General features: G+C 39.1%; 1 protein-coding gene across 1 annotated transcript in view; it reads left to right on the top strand.

Moving 5' to 3' along the window:
- EYS (eyes shut homolog) overlaps window positions 1–26,266 on the top strand; it is a 1,118,553-nt gene that overhangs the window by 813,996 nt on the left and 278,291 nt on the right. The window lies entirely within an intron of this gene.

Here is a 26,266-nt window from a genome sequence, read left to right as displayed (position 1 = left end):
GATAGTTGAGAGAAGTATTTTTGACATTTATAATATCAGACTTCTTACTGATTGTGAACATGTATATTAGAAGTAGTCATATTTTTCTGCCTTTTCTTCAGCTATATTCTGTAATATTTTACTACTTCTTTTTCTAATTTCTTTAGAGTTGGTTTAGAGAAGTTAGAATTTCAGATGTGTATATATGTATACATGCATGTATTTAGTATTATATTATATAAATAGTAATATTAGTAATGCCAATATTAATTAACTGTTGATATTAATATTAATATGATGTTATATTGTATTGCTATTATATTATTATTAAATTTTTCCATAAAATCTACCAAAACCATAACAACATCATCTCAAATCAGAAAGCAAAAAATATCCTTCACTGTGTTAAGGACACAGACTAGAAAGTACTGCTGGTGAGAAATCAAGATCTTTTCTCAGTTATCATCTTCTGCATCAAATTAAAAGAGACACCCAAGGTTGTATATAAGTAAGTGATACATTTCACAAGGCTGTGCTTCACAGAAATACAAAAATTTCATTAATATGAACTTTATATGAAAAAAATGCATTTGCATTCCACATATATGTCAGCAGTCCACAGTATAAACTATAAGCAAGATTAAAAATGTAATTCAGTCTCATTAGATAATGCTACAATGCCAAGTTCATTATACTTATTACAGAGCTGCAGTTCACCCGAACCAGTGATATTATAGTTACACTATATTCTTGCAGAAAAGAAGCCAATGAACCTGAAGAAGTTCACAGCCCTAGGCCATGTGTGCTGCAGGCCTTAGCTAGGAGCAGCCACACTGAATTAGAACATTGAAAACAATGTGTTTACACTCCAAAACTCTGGGCAGAATCAGGATGCTGAGCCAAATAGATTATTTCTCTTTCTTATTTGTATGAGAGTCTTGATATGTATGGCTTTAACCAAGTTCTCTAGAAGCTCTTTTATGCAGTTAGAAATAACCAGACCTCTCTGTGCATGGGGAAATCAAACTGATGAAGCTTCTGAGTCTAAAATTAAAGGAGTGTGGGGAGAAAAGAAAAAGAAAAAAACTAGCAAAGTTTCCTGCTAATCCTGAATGATGACAATTGCCACTGTCTCACTGAAATCCCCTCAGAATTTGACTTTATGGAACTATTTTTCTCAAAAATATTTTAATTGTTTCATACTTACAGTGCCTGAACTCAAATTTGTGTGTTCTAAATGCTCAAAGTTAACCAAATAGCAGCCTCAGTAAATTAAAAGTCTGATACAAAAGCATCACTGAAACTTTCTCTCTCTTTTTCTCTTGAGATCATTTTTAAAAAAAACATATGGGGGAAGGGGTTGTAAACAAACTCTGTATTTGGAGAACTTAATAAGAGATTTGAGTCCAGATTTCTGCTTAGTATGGAAGAAACATTTTCTTTCTTTTGACTAATATTTTCTATAGAAGGAAATAAGCATTTGGGAAATAAAAGATAAATTAAAAGAAAAATAGTATGGTATCATTCAATTTCTAAAGGCAACTGGTGGATGCACTCAGATGAATTAATATACCACTGTAAAAGTACATATATATTTGAAAGAAAGTACGTGTTGTGCATTCCTGAATGACACCAGAAGGTTTTTGTGTTCCAGTCCCTCTAGAGGATCTGCCTGAGCTCTTTCTCTCCTCTTAGTCCACATGTAAAATACAAGAATATCTGCAGCCATTTCACACTGTACTGAGCTGAGATGCTCTTCTACTTGGTATTTCTTGCTCTGAAGTTGTCTTTGCCTTTTGGATTTTAGGAACTCAGTTTTCATTCTCTTTCAGCTTTGTGCCAGCTGTGGGTTTTTATCCCATTTCCTGAGACACATTATATTTTTTGTACTGACACCAATGGTTAAGTCTTATCTGGCAAGACAGGTCCATTGTGGGCATTCACCTGTTCATCCATTAGAGAAACTGTGGGTCTAGTGCTGAATGTGGCAGAGGAACTTGTTATAAATGGTATGGAGAAGACCGAGATACCTCATGACTTCCTTGCTTTGGTCTTTACCCATAAAACCATAAAACTTCAGGAACCCCAGGCACCTAAGACCAGAGCAAAAGTCTGGAGCAAGGAATACTTACCATTGGTGGAGAAGGACCAAGTTAGGGAGCACTTAAACAAACTGGTCATATGTAAGTCCATGAGGCCTGACAGGTTGCACCCACAAGTGCTAAGGAAGACGTCTGATGTCATCGTGAGGTCACTGTTAATTATCTCTGAATGGTCATGACAATTAGGATACATTTCTGAAGACCGGAAGAGAGCAAATATCACTATCTTCAAGAAGAGCAAAGAAGGAAGATCTGGGAAACTATAGGTTAGACAGTCTCACCTCAGTCACTTGGAAGGTGATGCAGAAAGTCCTCCTGGAAACCATTTCCAAACACATGGAGGACAAGAAGGTCACTGGCAGTCATCAACATGGATTTGCAAAGGGGAAATCATACTTCACCAGCCTCATAGACTTCTGCAATTAGATGACTAGCTTGGTGGACAAGGGAGAGCAGTGGACATTGCTTACCTCTACTTCAGTAAAGTTCCATGGCATCATCTCCCATGATATCATCATAGACAAACTGACAAAGTACAAGTATGGATAAGTCCACAGTGAGGTGGATTTAAAAATGGCTGAATCATAGAATCACAGAATAACAGAATCATAGAATAATCTAGGTTGGAAAGGACCTTGAAGATCATCTAGTCCAACCGATAACCTAGCACTGACAGTTCCCAACTACACCATATCCCTAAGTGCTATACCAACCCGCCTCTTGAACACCTCCAGGGATGGGGACTCCACCACCTCCCTGGGCAGCCCATTCCAACGCCTAACTACCCGTTCTATAAAGAAATACTTCCTATTATCTAGTTTAAACCTCCCTGGCGCAACTTGAGGCCATTACTTCTTGTCTTATCACTTATTACTTGGTTAAAGAGACTCATCCCCAGCTCTCTGCAACCTCCTTTCAGGTAGCTGTAGAGGGTGATGAGGTCTCCCCTCAGCCTCCTCTTCTCCAGACTAAACAACCCCAGTTCCCTCAGCCGCTCCTCGTACAACATGTGCTCCAGACCCTTCACCAGCTTCGTTGCCCTTCTCTGGACACGCTCGAGTAATTCAATGTCCTTTTTGTAGTGAGGGGCCCAAAACTGAACACAGTAATCGAGGTGCGGCCTCACCGGTGCCGAGTACAGGGGTAAAATCACTTCCCTGTCCCTGCTGGCCACGCTATTTCTGATACAAGCCAGGATGCCATTGGCCTTCTTGGCCACCTGGGCACACTGCTGGCTCATGTTCAGCCAGCTGTCAATCAACTCCCAGGTCCCTCTCTGACTGGCAGCTCTCCAGCCACTCCTCCCCAAGCCTGTAGCGCTGCTGGGGGTTGTTGTGGCCGTGCAGCACCCAGCATTTGGCCTTATTGAAACTCCTACAGTTGGCGTTAGCCCATCACTCCAGCCTGTCCAGGTCTCTCTGCAGAGCCTCCCTACCCTCAAGCTGATCAACACTCCCACCCAACTTGGTGTCATCTGCAATGATGTCATCTGCTTGATGTCATCTGCAATGACCAGGCCTGGAGTGTTGTGACCAGTGTTGTGACCAGTGGCCCAAAGTCTAGTTGGAGGTCAGTAGCTATTGGTATAACCCAGGATTCAACAGTGGGTCCAATACTGTTCAACATCTTCATTAGTGACCTGGATGATGGAACAGAGTGCACCCTCAGCAAGTTTGCAGATCATACAAAACTGCAAGGAGTGACTAATTCTCCAGAGGGTCATACTGCCATCCAGAGGGACCTCAACAGACTGGAGAAATGAGCTGACAGGAATCTCATGAAGTTCAGCAAGGGAAATTGCAAAGTCCTGCACCTGAGGAGGAATAATCCCATGCACAACTACATGATTGAGCCAACTATCTGGCAAACAGCTTGGAAAAGGAGGATCTTGGAGTTCTGGTGGACAAGAAGTTGACCATGAGCCAGCAGTGCACCCTCACAGCAAAGGAAGGCCAACAGTGCCCTGCATCTGCATTAGGAAGAGTATTTCCAGCAGTTCAAGGGATGGGACTCATCCTCTCTACTCAGTACTGTTGAGGCCACATATGAATTAATGTGACCAGTTCTGGACCTCCCCAATACAATAAAGATATGGACTTACTGGAGCATTTCCAGCACAGGGCCACAAAGATGATTAAGGGACTGGAGTATCTCTCATACGAGGAAAGGTTGAAAGAGCTGGGACTGTTCTTTTGATTTTGTGATCCCTTCCTGTCACATCACCCCAGGCCCTTTGCTTGTCAACACTCACAGATATTTTCTCATCAGTCCCTCACAGGGTTGATGGTAACTCACTTCTTCCCTGTCATTCATAGTTTAAAGACCTCCAGAGGTCCTTTCTGTGATTCTGTGATCCATCTCCGCTTTAACCACCAAAGAGAGTGCTGATACTTATATTGGGGTCAGTGTCAAAGCACATTTGCGCCCCTCCTTCGTAATTCACTCTATTGAGTCTTTTGCTCTGGAGCCACAAGTTGGAACTTTCCTTCAGGGTATCTTCTATGCATTGTCATATTATGGCTATGTGGCCAGTGAGGAGACAGATACACCTGCCTCCTCACTGGTATGCATGTCTTGAGATGTGTTGTTCTTGGGCTTTGGAGGTTTACAGGTTCAGCCTGCCTTCTTCTGCTAAGCCGGTGTGCTGTTTGATCCTGGAAAATTCTATCCAGCATTCAAAGAGTTAAGGTAGACACAGTGTAATGGAAATTTTCTTCTATATTAGCCCATGCAAGATTATTTTCCATCAGTGAGGCCTTGCTTGGAGTCTGACCAGGCAATTTGGCAACTATTATCCTCTTACTGTCATCTGTAAAATGAACTACAATTGCTAAACCCCCAGGAATACTGAGTACCTATATGTATTCTGCTGTCCTTTTCCTTCACTTCCATGGCCACATCAGAGGAATATAGAAGCATGTGTCTCACAGGAAAGACGGATGTTAAGAGACTGACTGCTAGAAGAAAAGGCTTATTTTCTATTATCCCTCAGATCTCACTAGTGAACTCTTTGGGCTTTGTTCACCTATAAGAACTTATCAATAAAGTATCTGAAACTGCAGAATATATCTTGAATGACACCTTAGAGGACTTTTCGGCCACTGTCACCAATATTCCATAGTGCTGAAAACTGTTCATGATCTATCAGGTACCTCCTCCTGTTGGTACCCTTCGTACTTTTTGCACAGGGATCCCAAAGGAAATGGAGGGATCTACAGGAGAGAACTGATTTAAGTCCTTTGCTCCTTTAAAGCTATGTCATCCCATATTCCCTCACAATCTTTCTAATGACTCATAGGAAGAACAAGACAGTTTCTTTCTACCTTCTTTCCCTAGGTGCTCCTCAGCATCAACCTCAACAGTCATCTAACCAGCCTCACAGATGGCAGCTCTTTATCCATCATGGATTGTCTGCATTATTCCCACCAACTCATTGTTGCATATCAGCAGCCTTAAGTATGTGTTGGAAGACTTGATACTATTTCTGCCTTTTACTGCATGCAACTACAACATCATCTACCATCTTAAGGTCCTCACATTCAGTGCTTGTCCTTAGATACAAATGCTCATTTGATTAACTTCACCATCCTGCTACCTTCTACGCTTCTGTCAATTTTCAGGAGTGTGGTGGGTTGTCATTGGCTAAGCACCAGATGCCCACCTAGCTGCTTGCCCACTCCCCCTTCTTAACTTGACAGGGGGAGAAAATAAGACGAAAAAGTTTGTGGGTTGAGATAAAGACAGGGAGATCACTTACCAGTTAACATCATGGCCAAAATAGACCTGATTTGGGGAAAATTTATTTAACTTATTGCCAATTAAAATAGATTTGGGTAGTGAGAAACAAAGACAAAATTAAAACAATACCTTCCCCCCTTACCCACACTGCTTCTTCCCAGGCTCAACATTATGCCCAACTCCTTACACCCCAACCCCAAGTGGCTCAGGGGAAAGGAGGGTTGTGGTCAGTCCATAACAGCTTCTCTCTCCTGCTCCTTCATCCTCACGCTTTTCCCCTGCTCCTGCATTGGTCCTCTCCACAAGCCTGAAAGAACTGTTTTCAGGAAACACCCACCTGGTCTGGCATGGTCCTCTCCATGGACTTCAGGGGAATATCTGCTCTGGCACCGTGGAGCAGGTATTGACCTTGATGTTCACACTTCTGTTTCTCTCTCTCTCTCTCTCTCTCTCTTTTATTCCATGCCTCCTCTGCCTTTGTAGCATGTTCTCAGAGGCACCATCACCTTGGTTGTGGTCTCAGCCATGGGTCCATTGGAGACAGCTGGAATTGGCTGTGTCTGGCACTGGGCAACCCCAGCCTCTCCTCACACAGGTCATCTCTTCAGCTTCCTCGCTGACAAAACCTTGACACCTACACCTATACAAAGGTACACTAATTTTATCAGAAGAAAGATGCTGCTCTAGTGATATACAAAGATACGATTTGATGATGTGCAAAGATATGATTCTGATTCTGTAGAGAATATTTCCCTACTTTGAAGAAGATTTTGAAGGGATGACACTGTTTTAAACTTGCATACAAGTTGCTTTTATGAATTTTCAAGTTCAAATCCAGGTGATCATTTCTCTTTGAACTTATTAGCAAGGCTGCAAGATCGCTTTTTGTCTTTCAACTGTGAGGGCACTTATTTTCCCATAGCTGCCAGGCTGACCTGCTAAGATCTTCAGTTCGTTACTGATGTCACTTAATTAGTCCACAGCTCCTGCATATTCCAACAGGATCCTGGCAATGGCTACAGCTCATTTTTGTTGGAAAAACGTTTTCTCAACATCTTATCTTGATGTGTGGGCTGATGTGAGAATTGTCCTGGGAGAAAATTTTCAGTATCTCTGTGATGTTTTTGTCTTTGACAACCCTGCTTCTCTTAGTAACATTTCTCTTCTTCCTATTCACAGTGTGCAAAATTCAGGGCAGTTACAAACATTTGGGATGACTTATCTTCTGCTGAGCACATTCAGTCCTTTTTATCCAAGAGCTTTCCATGTTCCCAAATTATCTGATTTACCTGGAAATGTGTCAGTGTGTATGTGCGTAACACCTTGTCAGGTACCTTGTCAGGTAGTTCACCTTTGTTTGCCTGTTGCTCATGGTCCAGTCTGGAAGCTGCTTTTTAAAAAGTTACTGTTATCTTGAAAGTGGCAGCACACAGCATTATTGGATGGAGACCACATTCAAGCAGTCTGTTACACAGGATCTGTAGTTTTGATGGAGCTATGCCTTCACATTGTCATCTCAGAAGTGGATGCAATTCATGAAGAATACCTTTGAGAACTGTAGGTATAGGTTTGCCATCACATGTTATACAAACAACAAAAAGAAATAATTTCCTTTGTCTGGAAGCAATAGAGCTCAACAGATGGCATCATCTGTGAAGATGACATTTCAGTAATTCCTCTGTGTGACTCTTTGAGATCCTTTTCGGAAAATTTCACCAGGTCTGGTTGATGATAAGTGAGAATTAAGGCTTAAACAGATAGCAGATAACTTTCATGAGCCCTTAGAGGACGTGTTTGGTATCAGTCCCTTCCAGCAAAGCTTAACAGTGAAGTGACTTAATACAGCAGTGCTCTTTAGTGCTTGCATCCCAGACACCTGTCGTCTAATCACTTCAAGGTCCTTCCAGACACTGACTGAACATTATACTGTTTCCAAGCAGCCTCCCAAAGCTTGGGAGGATAGGCGGTAATCATTCATTGCATAATTGTACTCCTGGTTCTTCTGATTGCAGACTATCTACTTGGACTGAAAATGTATACAGGCACACTTTACTCAAAAAAAAGTTTCACACAGAAAATTCACATGCAGTCTTCAACTACATTTGTATGGCTCCACACTGTGGCTTACACTTCATTTTCAGTCTCTTTGTAAATGGTGGTCACTACACTCTCCCTTTATAAACGATGAAGAGGAACAGAGAAGAGCTAGGGTTTACCCTCAGGAGAGGGGATGTGTTGACCATGCATGCCAGCAGATACCAGTTAGTGGCCTCTAATCTTCCTTTGTAGCTCTTGTGATATAGCCTGATGATGTAAACCTAAAAGGGAAAAGTGCAACAGCAATTACTTCAGTGTAGTTTAAGTAGGACCCTTTCAGCTTCAGACAAACTGCCCATTTGACAAGGCAGAAATATACAACTAACGTAATTACCCAAATGACCCTATCAATCAGCAGTTCCTTAGATTAGTTGCCCACTCTTTCCTTGTGTGTTCGGGAACTGTAGGTTCGTCTCTTGCAGAGTGGTTCTTTCTGCAACTGATGGAAATGCACGAATATTACCTTGTGTTTCTTTATTCATTCCCTGCAACACACAGATAAAATCAAGAGTTGATCTCCTTTATCTGTAAGTTTACTCATCTGTTAGCTTGTTTTTGATAACAGTAAATGTCTAGGCATAAGCTCTAGCAATCTAACCACAAAACTCAAGTGTGGTGGGTTGGCCCTGGCTGGACACCAGGTGCCCATCAAAGCTGCTCTATCACTCCCCTCCTCAACTGGATAGGGGAAAGAAAATATAATGAAAGACTAGTGGGTTGAGATAAGGACAGGGAGATAACTCACCCATTACTGTCATGGCCAAAGCAGACTCAACTTGGGGAAATTAATTTAATTTATTACCAATCAAATGAGAATAGGGTAATGAGAAATAAAAACTAAATCTTAAAACTTCCCCACCCCCACCCCTCCCTTCTTCCCAGGCTCAACTTCACTCCCAATTTCTCTACCTCCTCCCTGCCAGTGGCACAGGGGGACAGGGAATGGGGTGTGTGGTCAGTTCATCACACATTGGCTTTGCTGCTCATTCTTCCTCAGGGGAAGGACTCCTCACACTCTTCCCCTGCTTTAGCATGGGTACCTTCCACAGTAGACAATCCTCCATGAACTTCTCCAACATGAGTCCTTCCCATGGGCTGCAGTTCTTCATGAACTTCTTCATCATGAGTCTTTCTCACAGGGGTGGAGTCCTCCAGGAACAGCGTGGGTCCCCCATGGGGTCACAAGTCCTGCCAACAAACCTGCTCCAGAGTGGGCTCCACTCACCACAGAGCCACAGGTCTTGCCAGGACCTTGCTCCAGCGCAGCCTTCCCATGGGGTCACAGACTCCTTCAGGCATCTGCCTGCTCCAGCGTGGGTTTCTCCACATGCTACAGGTGTAGCTATCTGCTCTTCCATTAACCTCCATGGGTACAGGGGCACAGCTGCCTCACCATGGTCTGCACCACGGGCTGCAGGGGAATCTCTGCTCTGGTGCCTGGAGCACCTCCTCCCCCTCCTTCTTCACTGACCTTGATGTCTGCAGAGCTGTTGTTCTCACATATTCTCACTCCTCTCTCCAGCTGCAATTTCTGTGTGCAGCAACATTTTCCCCTTCTTAAACATGTTATCACAGAGGCACTACCACTGTCACTGATGGGCTCAGCCTTGGCCACTGGTGGGTTTGCCTTAGAGCCGGCTGCCATTGGCTTCATCAGACATGGGGGAAGCTTCTAGCAGCTTCTCATGGAAGCCACCCCTCTGCTACCAAAACCTTGCCATGCAAATGCAATACATCAAGCTACATGAGAAAAGCATGTTATGCAACCTTATTTTAATAGACAAAACCAATATTCACTTGTTTCTATTTTATGTATGTGTGATTTTTCTCCAAGTTTTTTCTACAGCAGAAAGGTTTATGCCACAAACATGAAGTTTTGGGTGTATACCTTGTCACAACCCAGACTGGAAGCCCAGAGAATCGCAGTGGTTCTGTGATCCCCTCGGGTTAAATTAAGGTGAAATGACACCAAATGACCTGTTAAAATGTTTTACTTGTGGTAGAAAACAATTTAAACTTGGAAAAGGATAATAAGCAATGTGGTCTCTTATAAATTTATAAGAAAGAAAAGAAAGTAAAGAAAAGGAAACGAGAGAAAGAGAGTCAAAGAAATCCAGATCACCACCCCTGGATCCAGTGTTGTCTCAGGTCCGGTAATTCTGGATGGTGGGTGCACACACAGCAAAGTTTCTGTTGCCTTTTTAAGTTCATCTTCTTAGCTGATTAGCATACTAGATGAGGAAGGGCAGGTATTCTACAAATTCATTTTCATGAGAGACTAGGAAAAAGGTGGAGCATGGGTTCCAGTTGAGTTGGTGGTCATTGCCCAGCTTTGTTTTTTCCTCTGTTCCCAGAGGTCTTATCAGTCATCCCAGAAATTATCACCTCTTATCAGTTCTTGTTACCACTTCAATGGCAAAGGGCCATTAGTCATTAACAAGTCATTAGACAAGGCATGCATGGTGTCTGGCTTGCACAATAGAGTCACAAATGGCTACACGATGAAGCCAGCAATAAACATTTGGTTTCCACTCAGTTCATGTCTCCCCCTTTGAGGCTTATCTAAGGAGTTTGTCAATGCAACTGCAAGGGAGGGGGGGTGTGCATCCTTCAATACACTTCCACTTCCTTGGGTGACATTCCTTAGACTAATCCAAAGGCCACAGCTTGACCTTGAAGTTGTCTGTGTGGATGAATGTTTGAGGCATTTCTTCCTTCAGTTCCTTACATACCTCCATCCTATTAAAATGCAAATCCATGAGTTTCTCTTCAGGAAAAAAAGAAGACAATTTGCTGCTAAATCTCACAAAATCCCATTGAAAATTACTTTTACTGATTAAAGTTGTGTGCTTTCGATGGCAAGTAGAGCAAATTGTTGTCATTTCTGATAAATACAAACTTAGTAACCAAAAGCATGCATGTGGCTAGAAAGTATATTAAGGTAGTTTATTTATTATTCTATATAGTGCCACCTGAATTGATAATAATAAAAATATCTTTTCTCTCACAGCTGTGTTTTTATAGTATTCTGGGACAGAAATTTTTAAATTTTGTTTCTCACCTCCATCACCATTATCACTAAAGAAGTGTTTGTATCACTTTGCATTTCTGTAACATCTTTAGTGGCTGTTTGTATTTCCACGCACTGAATCACAGTAAGCATTACATCAACTACTCTTGTCATATGTCTGAGAAATTCTGAATTTGTGTTTATTCCCTGTACTGGGTCTGGCTGGGATGGAGCTAATTTTCTTCACAGCAGACCGTATGGTGCTGTGGTTTAGATTGGTGACTAAAGCAGTGTTGCTAACAAGAGGATGTTTTGTCTGTTGATGAATACTGCTTACACAGCATCAGGGCTTTCGCTGTTTCTTGCTCTGACCCCTTAGTGAGTTGTCTGGGGGTGGGCAAGAGGCTGGGAGGGGAAAGAGCTGGGACAGCTGATCCCAACTGACCAAAAGGATATCCCATACCATATAACATGCTCAACAATAAAACTGGGGGAGTTTTTCCAAAATAGCCATTGCTTGGGGACTGGCTGGGTACAAGTCTGCTGGCGGTGACTGATTGCTTTTGCATCACTTGGGTTTTGTCCTCTTTTTTTCCTTCACTTATTAAACTGTCTTTTATGTCAACCCATGAGTTTGCTCACTTTTACCTTTCTCTCCACCATCCTGCTGGGAGGGGAGTGAGTGAGTGAGTGACTGACTGACTGAAGGGGTATTCCCTACCAGCTGGGGTCAATCCACCATGTTTCCTCAACTTCATTGTCACCCCAGAGGGACCTCTGTGTCTAACTTGTGTCACATGCTCACAATGAATCACACACAGTATTCTATCTTATACTTCTGTTAGGTGTCATTGTTGATTTGTAGGTCTATCTGTAGTAGACTTTTAAGTGTGTTAAAGGTATGTCCAGAGGTGAGAGCCCTGCCTGACTAGCTGGTAAGAATTGTTTCTTTCACAAGGAACTAACAATGTCTTTGTAAAAAAATACTAGGACAGCAACTAAGTTCTCTTTACTATCTAGATATGATATGTTTCAGCCTGGCAATACTCAATAAACATCAGAATTTCTGAAATTAGAAGAACATTAATAAGTTTTTTGGAGAACTGTGATATATAATCCTGAAGTATCTGGTAGTAGAAGTATGTGGTTTATAAATTGCAGGAAACTATACTGAAAGATAATCCAGCAAGAAAATCATCATATGAGGTTATATACTTTCCCTAATCTTTCAGTGAAGGGAATGTTGAAATATGGGGTTTCCTCATGGAATCCTAACACAGGGCTGCATAAATACTCTCACAGTTGATAGCCTCCTGATCTGACCCGAATTACAGGAAGCTACCTGGGCATGATATTCAGCATGATTTTATTTAAACAAAGAAGACCTAAAGTCTTGAAAATAAGACACATCCCAACTTTTTAGTAGAATAAAAACTAGAACATTTAACCTCTTAAAATAAAAATTTAGTATGATGACAGACAAAATAGGAGAAAAATGACTAGATGCAATCCTCTCCCACCCACCATGATCTTGCAAGTAGGTTTTTAGTGTCTCACTGCCCTTCTGAAGTGTAGTGAATTTGCATCTTTGATACTATTTTCTTCCCCATTATCTCTGAGCCTAGGTTCTCTGGTGTGTTCTAACAGTAGTTTTAGTTTCTTTACTTAAGATGCAGTCTGCTACTTCCCTGCTATGCTTATTGCCTGCCATCTGGGTTGTTCTCTGGAACTTTTTTTTAGCTAGAGCCCACTCTGTGTCTCCTTATGGAAATAAATCATATTTTCCACTTCTACAGGGGTAACTGTTATTCTTAAAGGAGGATAATACTAATTTAAAATAAAAGCAAATATAATATGCAGTCTATTATAGCAGCACACTGATACAACACAGTCTAGGAGAACCCTAGAAGTGCTTCTCCAGTGTTAGTAAAACAAAGGATTTTAGTGACAGCTGCAGAATTTGTGACTTAGTCCCTCTCCTCACTTGTAGTCAGTCACTCTTCTTTCCTCTATGTGTTTAAGTTTTGTTTAAGATCCAACTCAGTTTGACTTTTGGCAAGTTTCATTTCAACTTTATGCTTTGTACTTGCAACACATAGCATTTTTTGCTGTTTCTCTGTGTGTGTATGTTTTTGTATCTTCTTCATTATTCCCAGTACCTTCTTCAAGCTGGTGATTGCCAGACATTTCTGCCACTTTAATTAAGGAAATTTCACACCTCCCATCTTTGATGTTTTCAGTTCTTTAACTAATTCCTTTAATTTTGTGCTTTTTTCTTCCAAAAGAGAAAATCTTCGTTAAAGATGTAGTTTTGTTTGTCTAGGCTCTGTTTAAATTAGATGATTCCTGTTTGTTCCCTCCAGAGTTAATGTGAGTGTCTAGTGTTTCTATAGTGTCTTTGACATTTATCAAACTAAAATATAAGATACCATCATCTTTTTTAGGCTGTGTGTTATTTGATGAATAAAACCGAAATCAAATGTTTTGCTGAGGAATAGAGATTCTGTCAAAATCAAAAGCATTTGGTATCCTATTATGCGTGCTAAATTAGTCTCATAGTTGTGTGATTTCCCCTAAAACCTACTTCTCCAATAACGTTAGCATGCACTCTCTACCTTCTTTCTCAGTACTGGGATCTTCCCTTCTCAATTTATCTTCTACGTACAAGCTTCCATTATTTCAGTACCAATAAATTGACTTTGTGTATCTTGGCAGCTTTGACATTTTGCTATGTTGTTTCATTTCTTTTCCCAATTGCAAGCAATGTAGCAGAGGCTGCTTTTATAGAAAACTGTAGTAAATGGAGGCCATTCCTGTTCCCTGGCAAATAAGCTCTTCAGTGCTGCTTGCTTAATGGCTTCACTAAGCTAAGTATCTGCATGTACCTATTGGGCATGCAGCAAATAGCTGAGCCTGAAAAATAGTCAAATGACACATTTGCCAAGCCAGCAGGAAGTGCACTTCGCTCTAAAGGTAGAAGCCAGCTAAGCTGTGGTAATATAAAGAAACAGTCAGTATTAAGAGAGGAACATGGTGATCACATTGTAAATTTGTGATTTTTGGTGTGCATCATAAAAACAAGAAAAGAATGAAGGAACTGGCAGCTTTCATACATGAAACCATTGGAAATGCAACTCTTATTTTTTGCTCTTTCATCTAAATGAAATGAGATTTGGAAATGAAAGAACAGAGGAGGAGGAAACATTTAATAAAATGGAACTTTGGGGAATATTTGCATAACATCTTTAGTTTACTATTTGATTAGTATTAATGCTATGCTTTTTGAAGGCAAAAAGGAATAAAGATAAATAACTGTGTCAGTGCCTGTCACTCTCTTCTGTGGTTTAAACCTTGTTATTTACTTACCTAGCTTCTACCTACTTTACTGTGCTGGTGGTTACTAAATTCTGAGAATTATATATACAACTACTGAAAGCTGCTTTCTATGTGTACAATAGTAAACATAAAAAACACTCTTTTATTGTTTCACTGTCTCAGTATAAAGATTCTTATTCCAGGTTACAGAATGCTGTTTTACAGACTATTGTTCACAGCACAGGCAGAATAGTATAGAAGAGAGGAAAAAAATAAAACCAACTACATTTATAGAATGCATTTCAAAATTAGCACAAGTTAATTGTAAGATGAAATGTTAATGTAAACTTGAAATGGTAGGAATGTCCTGGATTTTCACATGAGCCTATATTGTTTGCCATTTGTGAGCTCATGGGAACTCAATACCTGAAAAACAAGGCTATTGATTTTGCCTTGTAATCAGTTTGTGAAAATGGTGAAAACTGTCCATGCCGCAAACCTGCTGTCTATCTTCTGGTAGATTTCTTGCAAACAGCAGAATAGTCTTGAACCCTTTAATGTGGTTGGAGGAGACGGGTTTGAATGAATCAGATGTATTTAGTTAAAAGACATTCTTTGTTAACAGCGTAAATGAGTGCAAGAATGCAAACCTCTGGGTGCATGTGTGTGTGTGTGTGTGTATGTATATATGAAAGTTTATTGGGTTTGGCTTTTGAAATTCCAATAGCTGAATTATCTTGTGAAGTCTTTTACTTACATAGCAAAAATTCCCTGATGAAGAAATGCCTCATATCAAGTATCCTGTGATTTGTACAGTTTTTGTAGGAAAGACCTTGTAGAGTTCTTGCAGAGAAGGACCCAGGGGTCCTGGTGGACACCAAGTTGTAGGTGAGCCAGCAATGTGCCCTTACAACAAAGGAGGCTAATGGTATCCAGGGCTGCATCAGGAGAAGGGCAGCCAGCATGTTGAAGGAGTGATCCTTCCCCTCTGCTCAGCACTGGTGAGGCCACACTTGGAGTGCTGTGTCCAGTTCTGGGCTACCCAGTATAAGAGTCATGACCATACTGGAGAGTCCAGCAAAGAGCCATGAAGTTGATCAAGGGACTGGAGCATCTCTCCTGTGAGGAAAGGCTGAGAGGCCTGGGACTGTTCATCCTGGAGAAGAGAGGGCTTGGTGAGGATTTCATCAATGTGTACAAATACCTGAAGTGAGGGTGTGAAAAAGACAGAGCCAGACTTTTCAGTGGTGCCCAGTGACAGGACCAGAGGCAATGGGCACAACCTGAAACACAGGAGGTGCCATCTGAATATCAGAAAAACCTTTTTCAATGTGAGGGTGACGGAGCACTGGCAAAGGTTGACCAGATTAGTTGTGGAGTCTTCATTCATGGAGATATTGAAAAACCATCTGGACACAGGCCTGAGCAACTGGTTCTAGAAGATGACCTCCGGAGGTCCCTTCAAACCTCAACCATGCTGTGATCCTGTGAAATACAACAGCCTACATGATCTGTTATTCTCTTTCTTAGCATCCTGTATTTGTTGTTACTGGAGATATAGGATACAGGTTCAGTGCCTGGTGAAGATGGTTCTTTACTCTCAACTAATATTTCTGTTCCTAGGAGAAAGTTGGGGGCAAAAAACTACATTATTTCTCATGTTCAGATGTACTTTGTTGTGGCAGTAGAAGCCTCAATGGCTGCAGAATAGTGGAAGGGAAGGCCTAGAGCCCTCTGAGTACCAGATCTCTATACTGTTATTAATGACACTTGTAACCTCTGTGAAGACTGAATAGAAAACTAAATGCTGTTAGCTTGGTAAGATGTGTATTACATGAACACCTTTTTTTATATTTCATTCTAAAGCCTTTTAATAGCCTTGAAAATTTTGTGACAGTTGGAAAGATTTTTCAACCAGAAGCTATGCGCTAAAGAAAGAATACAAATACATTGGAATCTCAAGAAAGGGAAAGTGGCTGACCTGTGATGTTTGCCCTGAATAACAGCCTGAGGTATGTTGAGTAAAAATAAGAGGCAAGATTTCATCTTGAGACGAATAGAGCAGGTCAGCATTAAGGCTTAAAGCAATGCTAGGGAGGCAGAGGAGGGAACTCAGTTCCAGGATCTGAGTGATGGAAACAAGTGAGGAAGCAGTTTAGAATCTGCCATGCATGTTTAGTTATTTTAATGCTTGTTTGCAAATTTTGTAAAGTCAAGAACTTACTTCATATTTCCAGTTTTTAGAGTATTTTTTGATTTCTCCTCTAGATCATCTAGTGTATAATGTAGGTTCATGTGAATCTGACCTTTTTGTCTACTGGGGCTTTCCTGGGGACTATATCAATTCCACATGAAGTTTGTAAATGCTGTAGACAAGGACTCTAAGAGCATGAAACTCAGGGCAAGCATGAGAATCTCAGGACTAGGTGTGCCTTTTGACAAGCACGTGAGTAGTATACGAGTCAAGGTGGAGGTAGATAGAATTGAGAGCTAGAACAAAAGGAAACGTTCCACATAAACCAAGAACTGCCTCTGTCAATGAGTAGGCAGTACAGAGATAGTTCACAGCTCTGGGGAAACATATTGTCATAAATCTCTCAGGACTGTGACTGTCAAAATGGGAATTCAAGCTAAAACAAATAATTAGGTAACCAAATACAACAGCTTATCTCACTCCTTTGCTAAAGGTTTTTGTTTCCTCAGGAGAGATGACTAAACAGGTCATGGGTCCACTTCTCAGTTGTGCCAGGTTAAACTGCTGTTAATCTAAATCTATGCTTATATGATGAATTATAAATATATCTTCCTATTCTGTTACGTTTGTCACAGGGGGAACAATATCTGACTGACAGGCAGTGCAGATAACAGTGGGTAGTAACCTGTCAGTTGTCTCATCAAAATTTGATAAAGGTTTTAAATTTTTACTCATTGGTAGAGTTCATTTTTTTTTGGAACACAAAAATTTGTCTGGTTTTACTATGGTAAGGGAATTAAATGCATTTTGGAAGTGCATGGATTCATTACCTTCTTCACACATAATGGTTTTATGTGATCTGTCTACGTTAGATACACCTCTGGTCACATAAATACATATGACTAACATCTTGGTGACCTTGGAATGCACACATGCTCCTAAACACCTTGTTATGTGTTAGGCAGCTCTCCTTGTTACCATGTTCCTAACACTGCAAACCACCATAATACTAGTTCCCACCTGGTTCTAGTAGCTTATATATGCCACACTGTTAGGATTCTCTGAAGTATTTTTGGGAAATGAAGGCACTTGCTGAAAGGCATAGTGTGCCAGCTGATATATTCCTTACAACTTGTGTGAGGAATACTGTGTTACCTTAAAACCCCTCTTGCCTTAAAAGAGACTGAGTTAGGAAAAAAAAAGTATGTATTTACAACATACAAAATCAGACAATCCAGTTGCAGATGTTTATAAAAGATGTACAGGCATGATATAAGAAAGCACAAAATCATAAATTTATGAAGAAATTTTCTTCTTGTCTCTCCCTTCTTCAGCTGAGAATCTTCAACTTTCTTAGAACTCTGACAAAATGAACCCCTTCTGAACACCATATACCTCAGGTTACATTCACTGAAGAAAGGCCTATTTTTTGGAACATTTTTGTTTTTATAGCCATTTTTTTCCTTCTGAAGACCTCCAGATGTTCCAGATAATAACATTGTCCCTGAAACATATGTATTTCCTCCTTATGCTGGAGATAGCCCCACCATCATATGAGTACTAATTCCTTTGACATGCGATGTCTTTGTTTTAGATAAGGTGTTATCTCTTCTAGTTCAGACAGATGTACAACTATTTACTTCAAACCCTCCCTTTTTTGTAACTCAACATTTATGATTCAATAAGAAGTGTTTCACACTGAATCTTATTTTAGATATCATAAAATATTTTGAGTTGAAACAGACCCATGAGGATCCTCAAATCTAACAGTACATAAACACATATACTTGATACAAACATCTCTCAGGTTAAATGTTTGTAGGTCTGAGCTATTTATTGGCTATTGACTGGACAAGAACCAGAACTACAGAAGTTGGCCTGCTTGGATGAAAACTGGTTCACGGTGATGGACTCCAAACACCCTTCCTTTAATGTGCTGTAATACTGTATTATATTAGTATAGCACAGTCAATATGTCTAACTTCACCATCACTCTGAAAAGGTGAAGTACAGGGAGATGAGTTGATTTCCACAGTCAGTTCACAGAGTCTGTACTAGATAAGAAACATAAGTCTGTTTTCCAAATTTCACTTTACATATTGTAGTCATCCCAGGCCAATATATTTTCCAGCTTGTTCATGGGCAAGGTATTGTACCACATTGAAAAGAGATTACTAAAAAAGATAAATTACAGTAGTTGAACACTAAGAATTGCAATATCAAACACAGTAAGTAAATCATGTGTTCTGCTTATAACTGAAATTGTTTACCAAAAGGCCAGACACTGATAGCCATAAAACTTAGGGAGGTCCTTCCTTACTTCAGAGACTTCATATCACTTCTGAAATGCAACATTGCACTTGTTTAACTGCACAGCAAGAACAAGTTTAAAAGATAAGGATCTTGGCCAAGGATGGACTTTCATAAATGGTAAGGGAATTTCTCGGTACCCTTGAATCTTTCAGATTTACTGATTTTATTTAATCCTTTGTGGATTAATGAACCATTCTCAGCCAGAACAAACAGGCAGAATCATGGGAAATTGACAGTGAAACACCTATGCTCAAGTTTTGCACTACTAGTCAATTTAGATGAGGAACTGATGCAAGAGGAATGTGAATGTTATATGGTGAGCTGACTCCATCAGAGTTTGGGACCAGGCAGATGACCAGTCTGGTTCTTGCTGTAAAGCAGAGCAATTCAGGAGATGTTTTACCAATACTAGTCTGCTTACGGATCCAGTGTGAGAAGATAGTCTCAGTTCCTTGACCAACAGCACAGGAGACTGGAAGAACTCCTGACATGTTGATTTCCTATAGCAAGAGAACTACCAGGGTAGCAAGTTTTGCAACTCCTGATTTGAGTTGCTAGAACAAATGAGCAACGAGAATCAGAATGTAAACCTGTACCACCTGGGAAGTTTGGGGATTTTTTCCCACTGTTCTATTTTATTATGCTTTACCATTCTTGTTTCATGAATGTCTTGTGATAGGGTCCAATATCCATGGCAGATATGATAAACACAGATTCAGGATAATAGCAATAAACTGTTCAAAAATTTCAGCAGAAGCAGCTGTATGAAAAAAAAAAATCTTGATTTAACTTATTTCTTAACCTTTTTTTAGTTGTTTTAGTATAACTGAATTAAAATGTTTTTTTGGATATTTGGTTCAGAATTGCAGTTTCAGTGCAAAATCATCAATTAGATTAACATATCAGTTAAGTGAAACTTTAATATTATGCATAGGTTTATACAGTGTTTAATTTCATGGCCAGTACTGGTCAGGATGTAAGAGAGATTTCAGTTCCTTTGTGTTTCATCCATTCTATTTTATATATGTTGGCATGTAGGCCATTTTACTACCTTCCCATTTTTCCTTCCATTTCTGTACTAGTACTAGTACAGAAGCTGAAACAATACTTCTTCTACATTTTAAGTGGTTTTTATTACTTTTGTTTTCAGAACCAATACCTTTTCATTAACCTACACAATTTGAAATCTCATTAAACTCTGAAAAACAATTGTTTGTACTACATTATCTAACACTAAAAACATACGTGTCTTAAAATTGGAACTGAGTGGGAAAAATATTAAAACAAGTAAATATTAGAAAGTACAGTAACAAACAGCATAGATACATCACCCACCCCCCTTGCCACTGCCCATTACAGCAACACTTCTCAAAGGAAGCTGCTTTTCTCTTTAGTTAGTGGCTATACAAATTAACCAGAGTAACATTGTCCATTTTGCTTGAACTACCGTAATTAAAATGCACAAGGCTTAATTTTTATTAATTGATGTTTAAAAGGTTTAAATCAACAATAACAAAAGTGTTAACATTTTTTGGTAAAGGTGATGTCTGAGTGACTAATGTTGATTTTTGACAAATCCTTGAAAATTTGGTGGCTTGAAGAGACTGGAGAAATTACATATCCTATCTGTAGCATGTTGCCTTGAATGCAGGCAAGTTTCAGTGTTCACTAAATGGAATACAAAGACAAAATAAGGTCCTGTTGGACTAAGCATGTTCAGTTTGCGTTGGTGCTAATTTGGTAGTATGTATAGCTTTATTTTGTGCTGTATTGAACTCAATATCTAACCCAGGAACAGGGGTTATAAAATTACATTTCTTAAAGAACAAATTCTTCTTTAGGGGGAAGGACCACCACCACCCCATCTTGAAATTTAGGCTTTTTTTGAAAAAGAGATTATATTTGGTTTTCTGATTTTTTTTAAATTGGTTTTGATATTGAAGTTCAGTTGCAGTAGGTTTTGAGCGGGTTAAAACTGACATGGTTAGTCAGATTTGCTGCTGTTTGTCCAATCTGAAGAGAATACAGAGTTGAGACTAGAACTTTTTTAATTTCAGAGTTCATTATGACCATTTCATCTGATTCTAATCACTAGCAAGAACCAGAAATAGAGTGGAGAAACTGTTATCTCAGGGTTGATTTTTATCTTGGAGTTATGCATTAATTTCCAAACTGTTCATCATGTTGTTAGTAAATATAAATAAAACTGTTATTAGAGTGTTTAAAAATGTGTACCTGGTCCATTTTGTTTATGTTTAAAATATTGAAATTTGAAAAGTTACACAGTCTTTTGCAGAGAGTTCTACAAATCAGACTTCAAAATCAGACATATTTCACAGGAATCATGAAAACGTGAATGATTGCTGAATAGTGTATCCTGGTATACTGTAATATCTATACTGAGAATTTTTAAGATATATAAAATTTATATTAAGTGGAGACACAAATGAGGAAAGATCCTGCTATGCTTTTTCTCTTTTGAGTTGATTTTTTTTTAAATAAATTCTCTGATCATAAGCCAAAACCTCATTATATTATTTATGAATCTGTAGTGAAATGACAGCATGCAAACTCATTTCACTAGGAACTCAATTCTAGGTTAATTCTACCTAAGAGCAGCTCTAATTTGAGCTAGTCAGTAAGGAATATTAATAAATGGTTTGGAATATATGTGTGAACTTTTCCTACCAGGTAAGTGTCTGTACTCATTTTTGTCAAGTATAAAGGGCATTTAAAGAGCATGGTTACTATATGTCAAACATATCTGCATAGTTTCTGAATAGTGAATTGTAGTAAATTAAATTTCTGTGTTGCTATGACCCTGACATTTTCAGGCAATTTAAGTATTACAGTTTGTCAGCGTATTAATGTATTTTTGTAAATGGAAGGAAACCCAACTACATGTGAAGTCTACATTTTAATACTCTGCTAATCATGAATGAGTATCTATTCTCAAAAATAGCAGAATAAAAGCTGCTTACTTTTGATTATTTGTATCAATAACATTTATTCCTAAATATATCATTAGTTTTTTGTATAGATATCATAGCAGTCCAAAGACAAGTAATTTTTTGACCAAAGTGTTTATGATGTAGTTATAATTACAAAACAAAGAAGTATTTTCATATTACTTTAGAGGGATGCATTACATTGAAAATGTACATATATCAGTGTAAGAGAAATTCTTAGGAGCCCAATGAGTATGTTTGGGTTTTGGGGTAAGGAAACCCTGTTCTTAAAATATTCACTGATAATAGTGCTTGGGGGAATAAGCAGATAATTTTTTATTCCCAAACCAAGTGATTCGTTTGCTGTTCAGTGTGCAAAATGGATCATAGTTTGCCATAGTGAATTTTCTCTATACCAACCTGACATTCAGAGTCTTGAATGAACTTAACTAAGCACAGTAGTTATTGTAAATGTTAAAACTATATTGTATCTGACCTTTAGGTTTATTGGCTCCTTTTGTTTTCTATTTTTTTGTTTGTTTGTTTTTACAATTCCAAGAATGAGGGGTTTTGTTGAATAACATACATGGTGTGACTGGAACAATCATAATTAAGCTTTAGTAAAACTCCATAAGAGGTTAAGGGAGAGACGAAACAGCAGAGTTCTAACAAGTTGATTTATGCAGCCACTATTAAAACACTGTTCAATTTTTCATTTTTTTAGGCAATGTTATGAATCCTATGTAATTTCCAACTCAGAATTGTGTAACTGTTTCTGTCCATGTTCATATTAATTTATAATAGAACCTGCATCCTGTTAATTTAAAAATTGTTTTATGTACTATTTATAGAAGGCAGGAAAAAAGAAGTGACAAACATGTCATAAAAAGTAAAATGTGAAACTTAACAGGACAATACATTTTCAAATATTACCTGGTATAATTTGTCCTGATAACGTCAGCAAAAGCAAACAGCTGAGTATAACACTTGACAGTTCGACACACCTGTTTCCTTGCCAAAGTGACTGGCAAAGAAGGGAGACTGCCTTCTATTGTCCGTAATCCGTATCAATAGCCTGTGTCAGCCCTCGTGGTATATCAAATAATATTTTTCTCTTAATATCTGAAGCGTAACTTTGATGAGGGGAGTGTTCCCATCCAGTCCTTGAATGAGGGTTTTTTTTTTTTTCTTTCTAAGCTCCAGGAAGTCTCAGTGTAATCCTCTAGAACGTGTTTGCTACACAGTGAGATGATCTTCCCCATTCCAGCACTTGAACTTTGCTGGCTTTAAATGCCACCTTAAACAGATACATAACTTTTCACATTGTTGCATTGTAGTAATATATCTGTTTTAAAGTCTTAACTGCCCTTAAGCCTTTGCTGCTAAAGAAATAATGAACTGTTAGTGAACTTCTTTGAGCCCTCCAATGGGTTGTCAGGCCAGTTCATTTTGTTTACTGTGTACGGAGTGGAACATACATCTGTTATGTTCCAGAGTGGTTCAACAGTACAGAGTAAAGCAATTTGCCTTGCTTCAGCTGAGTGGTACGTGTGCAGTGTATCTCTCTGCCAGGAGGGAAGAGATGTCTCCTTTTCCAAGAAAGCGGGGAACAGCTTTTGGCAGCCCCAGGCAGAAAGCCTGTAGGAGAAGAGGCTGGGGCAGTTCTGAGTGGAAAAAGGTACTTAAAGCTTGGAGGTGACTTTCAGCCATCTTGTAGAAGTAATGGCAAAAAGAAAATTTTCCTTGGGACCCAGAAGCAGCTGTGTGCATCTGGTACACCAAATGTTTTTGACACTAAAGTCACTGAACTTACTAGAGGAAAGGGCCCTCCTTGCACAGACAGAGGATGGAGGTGGGAGATTTATCTACCTCACCCAGCACATCAGAAATCTATTAAATGGTTGCCATGTTCAAATTTATTATTCTATGTTCTAGTAAAACATAGTCTTAAAATCTTTCAATCTTTCAAAATCTCTTTTTCCTTTAAAGAATGGAGCAGGTGGTTTTACCTCAAGGCTCTGGCCAGAGCAAGAAGCCATCACAATATGAAATGTGTGTTAATGGCTGGTAAGGAAGAAGGCAATTATACAGGCTAGAGGCCATAATTCTTTTTATGACCTTTAATGATAAGAAAAGAGACAAGGAAGACTATTTTTGAAAAATCTCTTCCCAGTTATTTGATCAATTTTGACCCCATTTAGACTTATATCAACTATAACATCCTATGACAGAGTTCCACAGCTTAATTTTGAGTTGCATGAAAAGTACACTTGTTAGCTTGCTTTCATCTTCACACTAATTTATGTAATTTCATGTCCTTTTGATCCTGTATCGTGAGAAACTGATAGCTCTTTATTCATCTGCACACTACTCTGTTCTATGTCTCCTTGATGGTGGCTTTTGCTGAGTAAAGATTCCCAGTTTATATAGTCACACTCTGTTCAGAAACCCTCATATGTATCTATCATTCTCCTTACATAACTTACAGTTTTTGCATATTGTGATTTTTTTGCACATTGTGAAATACTCTTCTCAGGACTTTGTTTTTGCTGTCCTGAGTAATCCAGGAAACACTGAGCCACTCGTGAATATGGTGAAGAGCACAGACCCTAATACAGATTGCTGAGGGAATTTCTAGGGCCTCTCCATATTGAGGAAGATCACTATTTATTCTCAGTTTTTTGGCTTCTGTTTTAACCATTCTCTTCATTTAATGAAGGCCTTATTTGTTATCCCAGGTTGTCTGAGTTACTTTAGAAACTTTTAGCACAGAAACTTGTTAAAAGCCTTTTGGAAATCAATAGCTATGTGCCAAGACATCATTTTTCACATATTCAGTGTTCCTCCTGTGAGCTACAATTTCCCTTTTCAGAAACCAACTATTCCCCAGTACATCGTGTTCATCTATGTATCTGTTAATTCTCTTCTTTAATGTAGTTCTTAATGGTTTGTCTGGAATGGAACTGGGATTTACTGATCCAGAGTTTGAGGTGTGCCCTTGAACTCCCTAGTCTTGTTCCCCTTTTCCAAATCATAGAACCCAAAAAACCCGAAACCCAGAACAAACAAACAAACAAACAAAAAACACCAAACAAATCTACATCTACCATTCCTGTGGTTTGGATGCCATCTTAAGTGATGACCACAGTAATTTCCTTTAGGACTTCCATGCAAACACTGTTTGGTCTTTCTCTTTTTTTCTACTGTTCACTTTATTAATTTGTTTTAAAACATTTTCAAGTAGTAATTCAATTTGAAACAGATCTCTGATGTATCCCTACTAAAAAGGGGTTCTGGCATGGGAACTTCCCAGAGCTCCTCTACATTAAATTTTGATTTGGTGAGTTCATTTACATTTCCTGCTAGTGCCTTATCTCTTTGAACACTCCTTTTATACTTTGATGGTCTATTGGCCCTACAGTCTTTCTGGCAGGCTTACGGCTCCTGCTGGGGTTTAAAAAGCATTTAATGCTTGCCATTATGCTTTTAGCAAATTATTCCTTAAGATCTTTTTATTTTTCTTTACCTGGCTTGCTTTATTGTTTTTTTACTGCCAACATTTATTTAACTTCCTATTTTCCTGCATTTGGACATGACCTCAACTTTTAAAGGATATCTTTTTAGTCATTGTAAACATTTTTTACCTTGCTATTTAAAATCCTGGTTTTTGAGGGGGTCTAAAGTCTTTCTTTTTCTAGTAATTTATTTACATTTTATGTGAACCTCTGACAGCTTGTTTTAAGTATTCATCTGCATGTGGTATACCCTTTGGGATGTTCCTTTGAACTTAGTTTTAAAATGTTCCTTCATTTTTATGTAGTGTTCCCGTATGAAATGATGACTGCAATGACTTTCTTTTTTTGTTTCTGCAGGTATCTAAACCTGCAGGTATCTAAACCTGACTTCATGGTCAGTGTTAGGAATGGGTCCTCTGCAGTGTTAAGGACCAAGCCAAGACTAGTTTCTCCTCCTATGGGCTTATGACCAGCATTCATTTAGGTGCCTCAGGTCATACCCTCTTCCAGTGTTACTGTTTCTTCTTCCCGAGTACTGTCCCAAGGCCCCATTTGAATGTGTCAATGACTTTCATCTTCATCGATAGTCCTAGCAGTACTTTTTTCTTATTTTGGCATGAAATTTATTATATAAACTATGGAGTCTTACTTCTTATGTGGCCCCAAGGACAGGTACACATCATGTGGTATGACCAGGAACTTGCCCCAGTCCAGTGGTCCAGTCCATAAGGACCCAGTTGTAACATTTTGGGTGGTTTGTTTATATACTATAACACCTGTCAACATATTGTGTCAGTGTTATTTGTTTAGATGGCGAGATATGAATAACAATTTATTGTTCTGTGTTTTTTCAGTTCCCCTACAGTGATTCCCATTTTTAGTAGGTCTTTTGTCATCTTTGAAACATGATTAATGGTACTAGATATCTTTTGAGCGGGGAAGTAGTAAACTTAAAAGCAGACTTTTCAAAGCTTCTTTGTTTACAATTCCCCATGACTTGTGTTAATCTATAAAAAATAAATGCCTGATTAAAATTAGGGAAGTCCACTTATCTC

Source organism: Strix uralensis, chromosome 3, assembly GCF_047716275.1.
Source record: "Strix uralensis isolate ZFMK-TIS-50842 chromosome 3, bStrUra1, whole genome shotgun sequence".
NCBI lineage: Eukaryota > Metazoa > Chordata > Aves > Strigiformes > Strigidae > Strix > Strix uralensis.
Note: the sequence above shows the minus strand (reverse complement) of the source record. Positions and strands in the feature narration are given on the sequence as shown.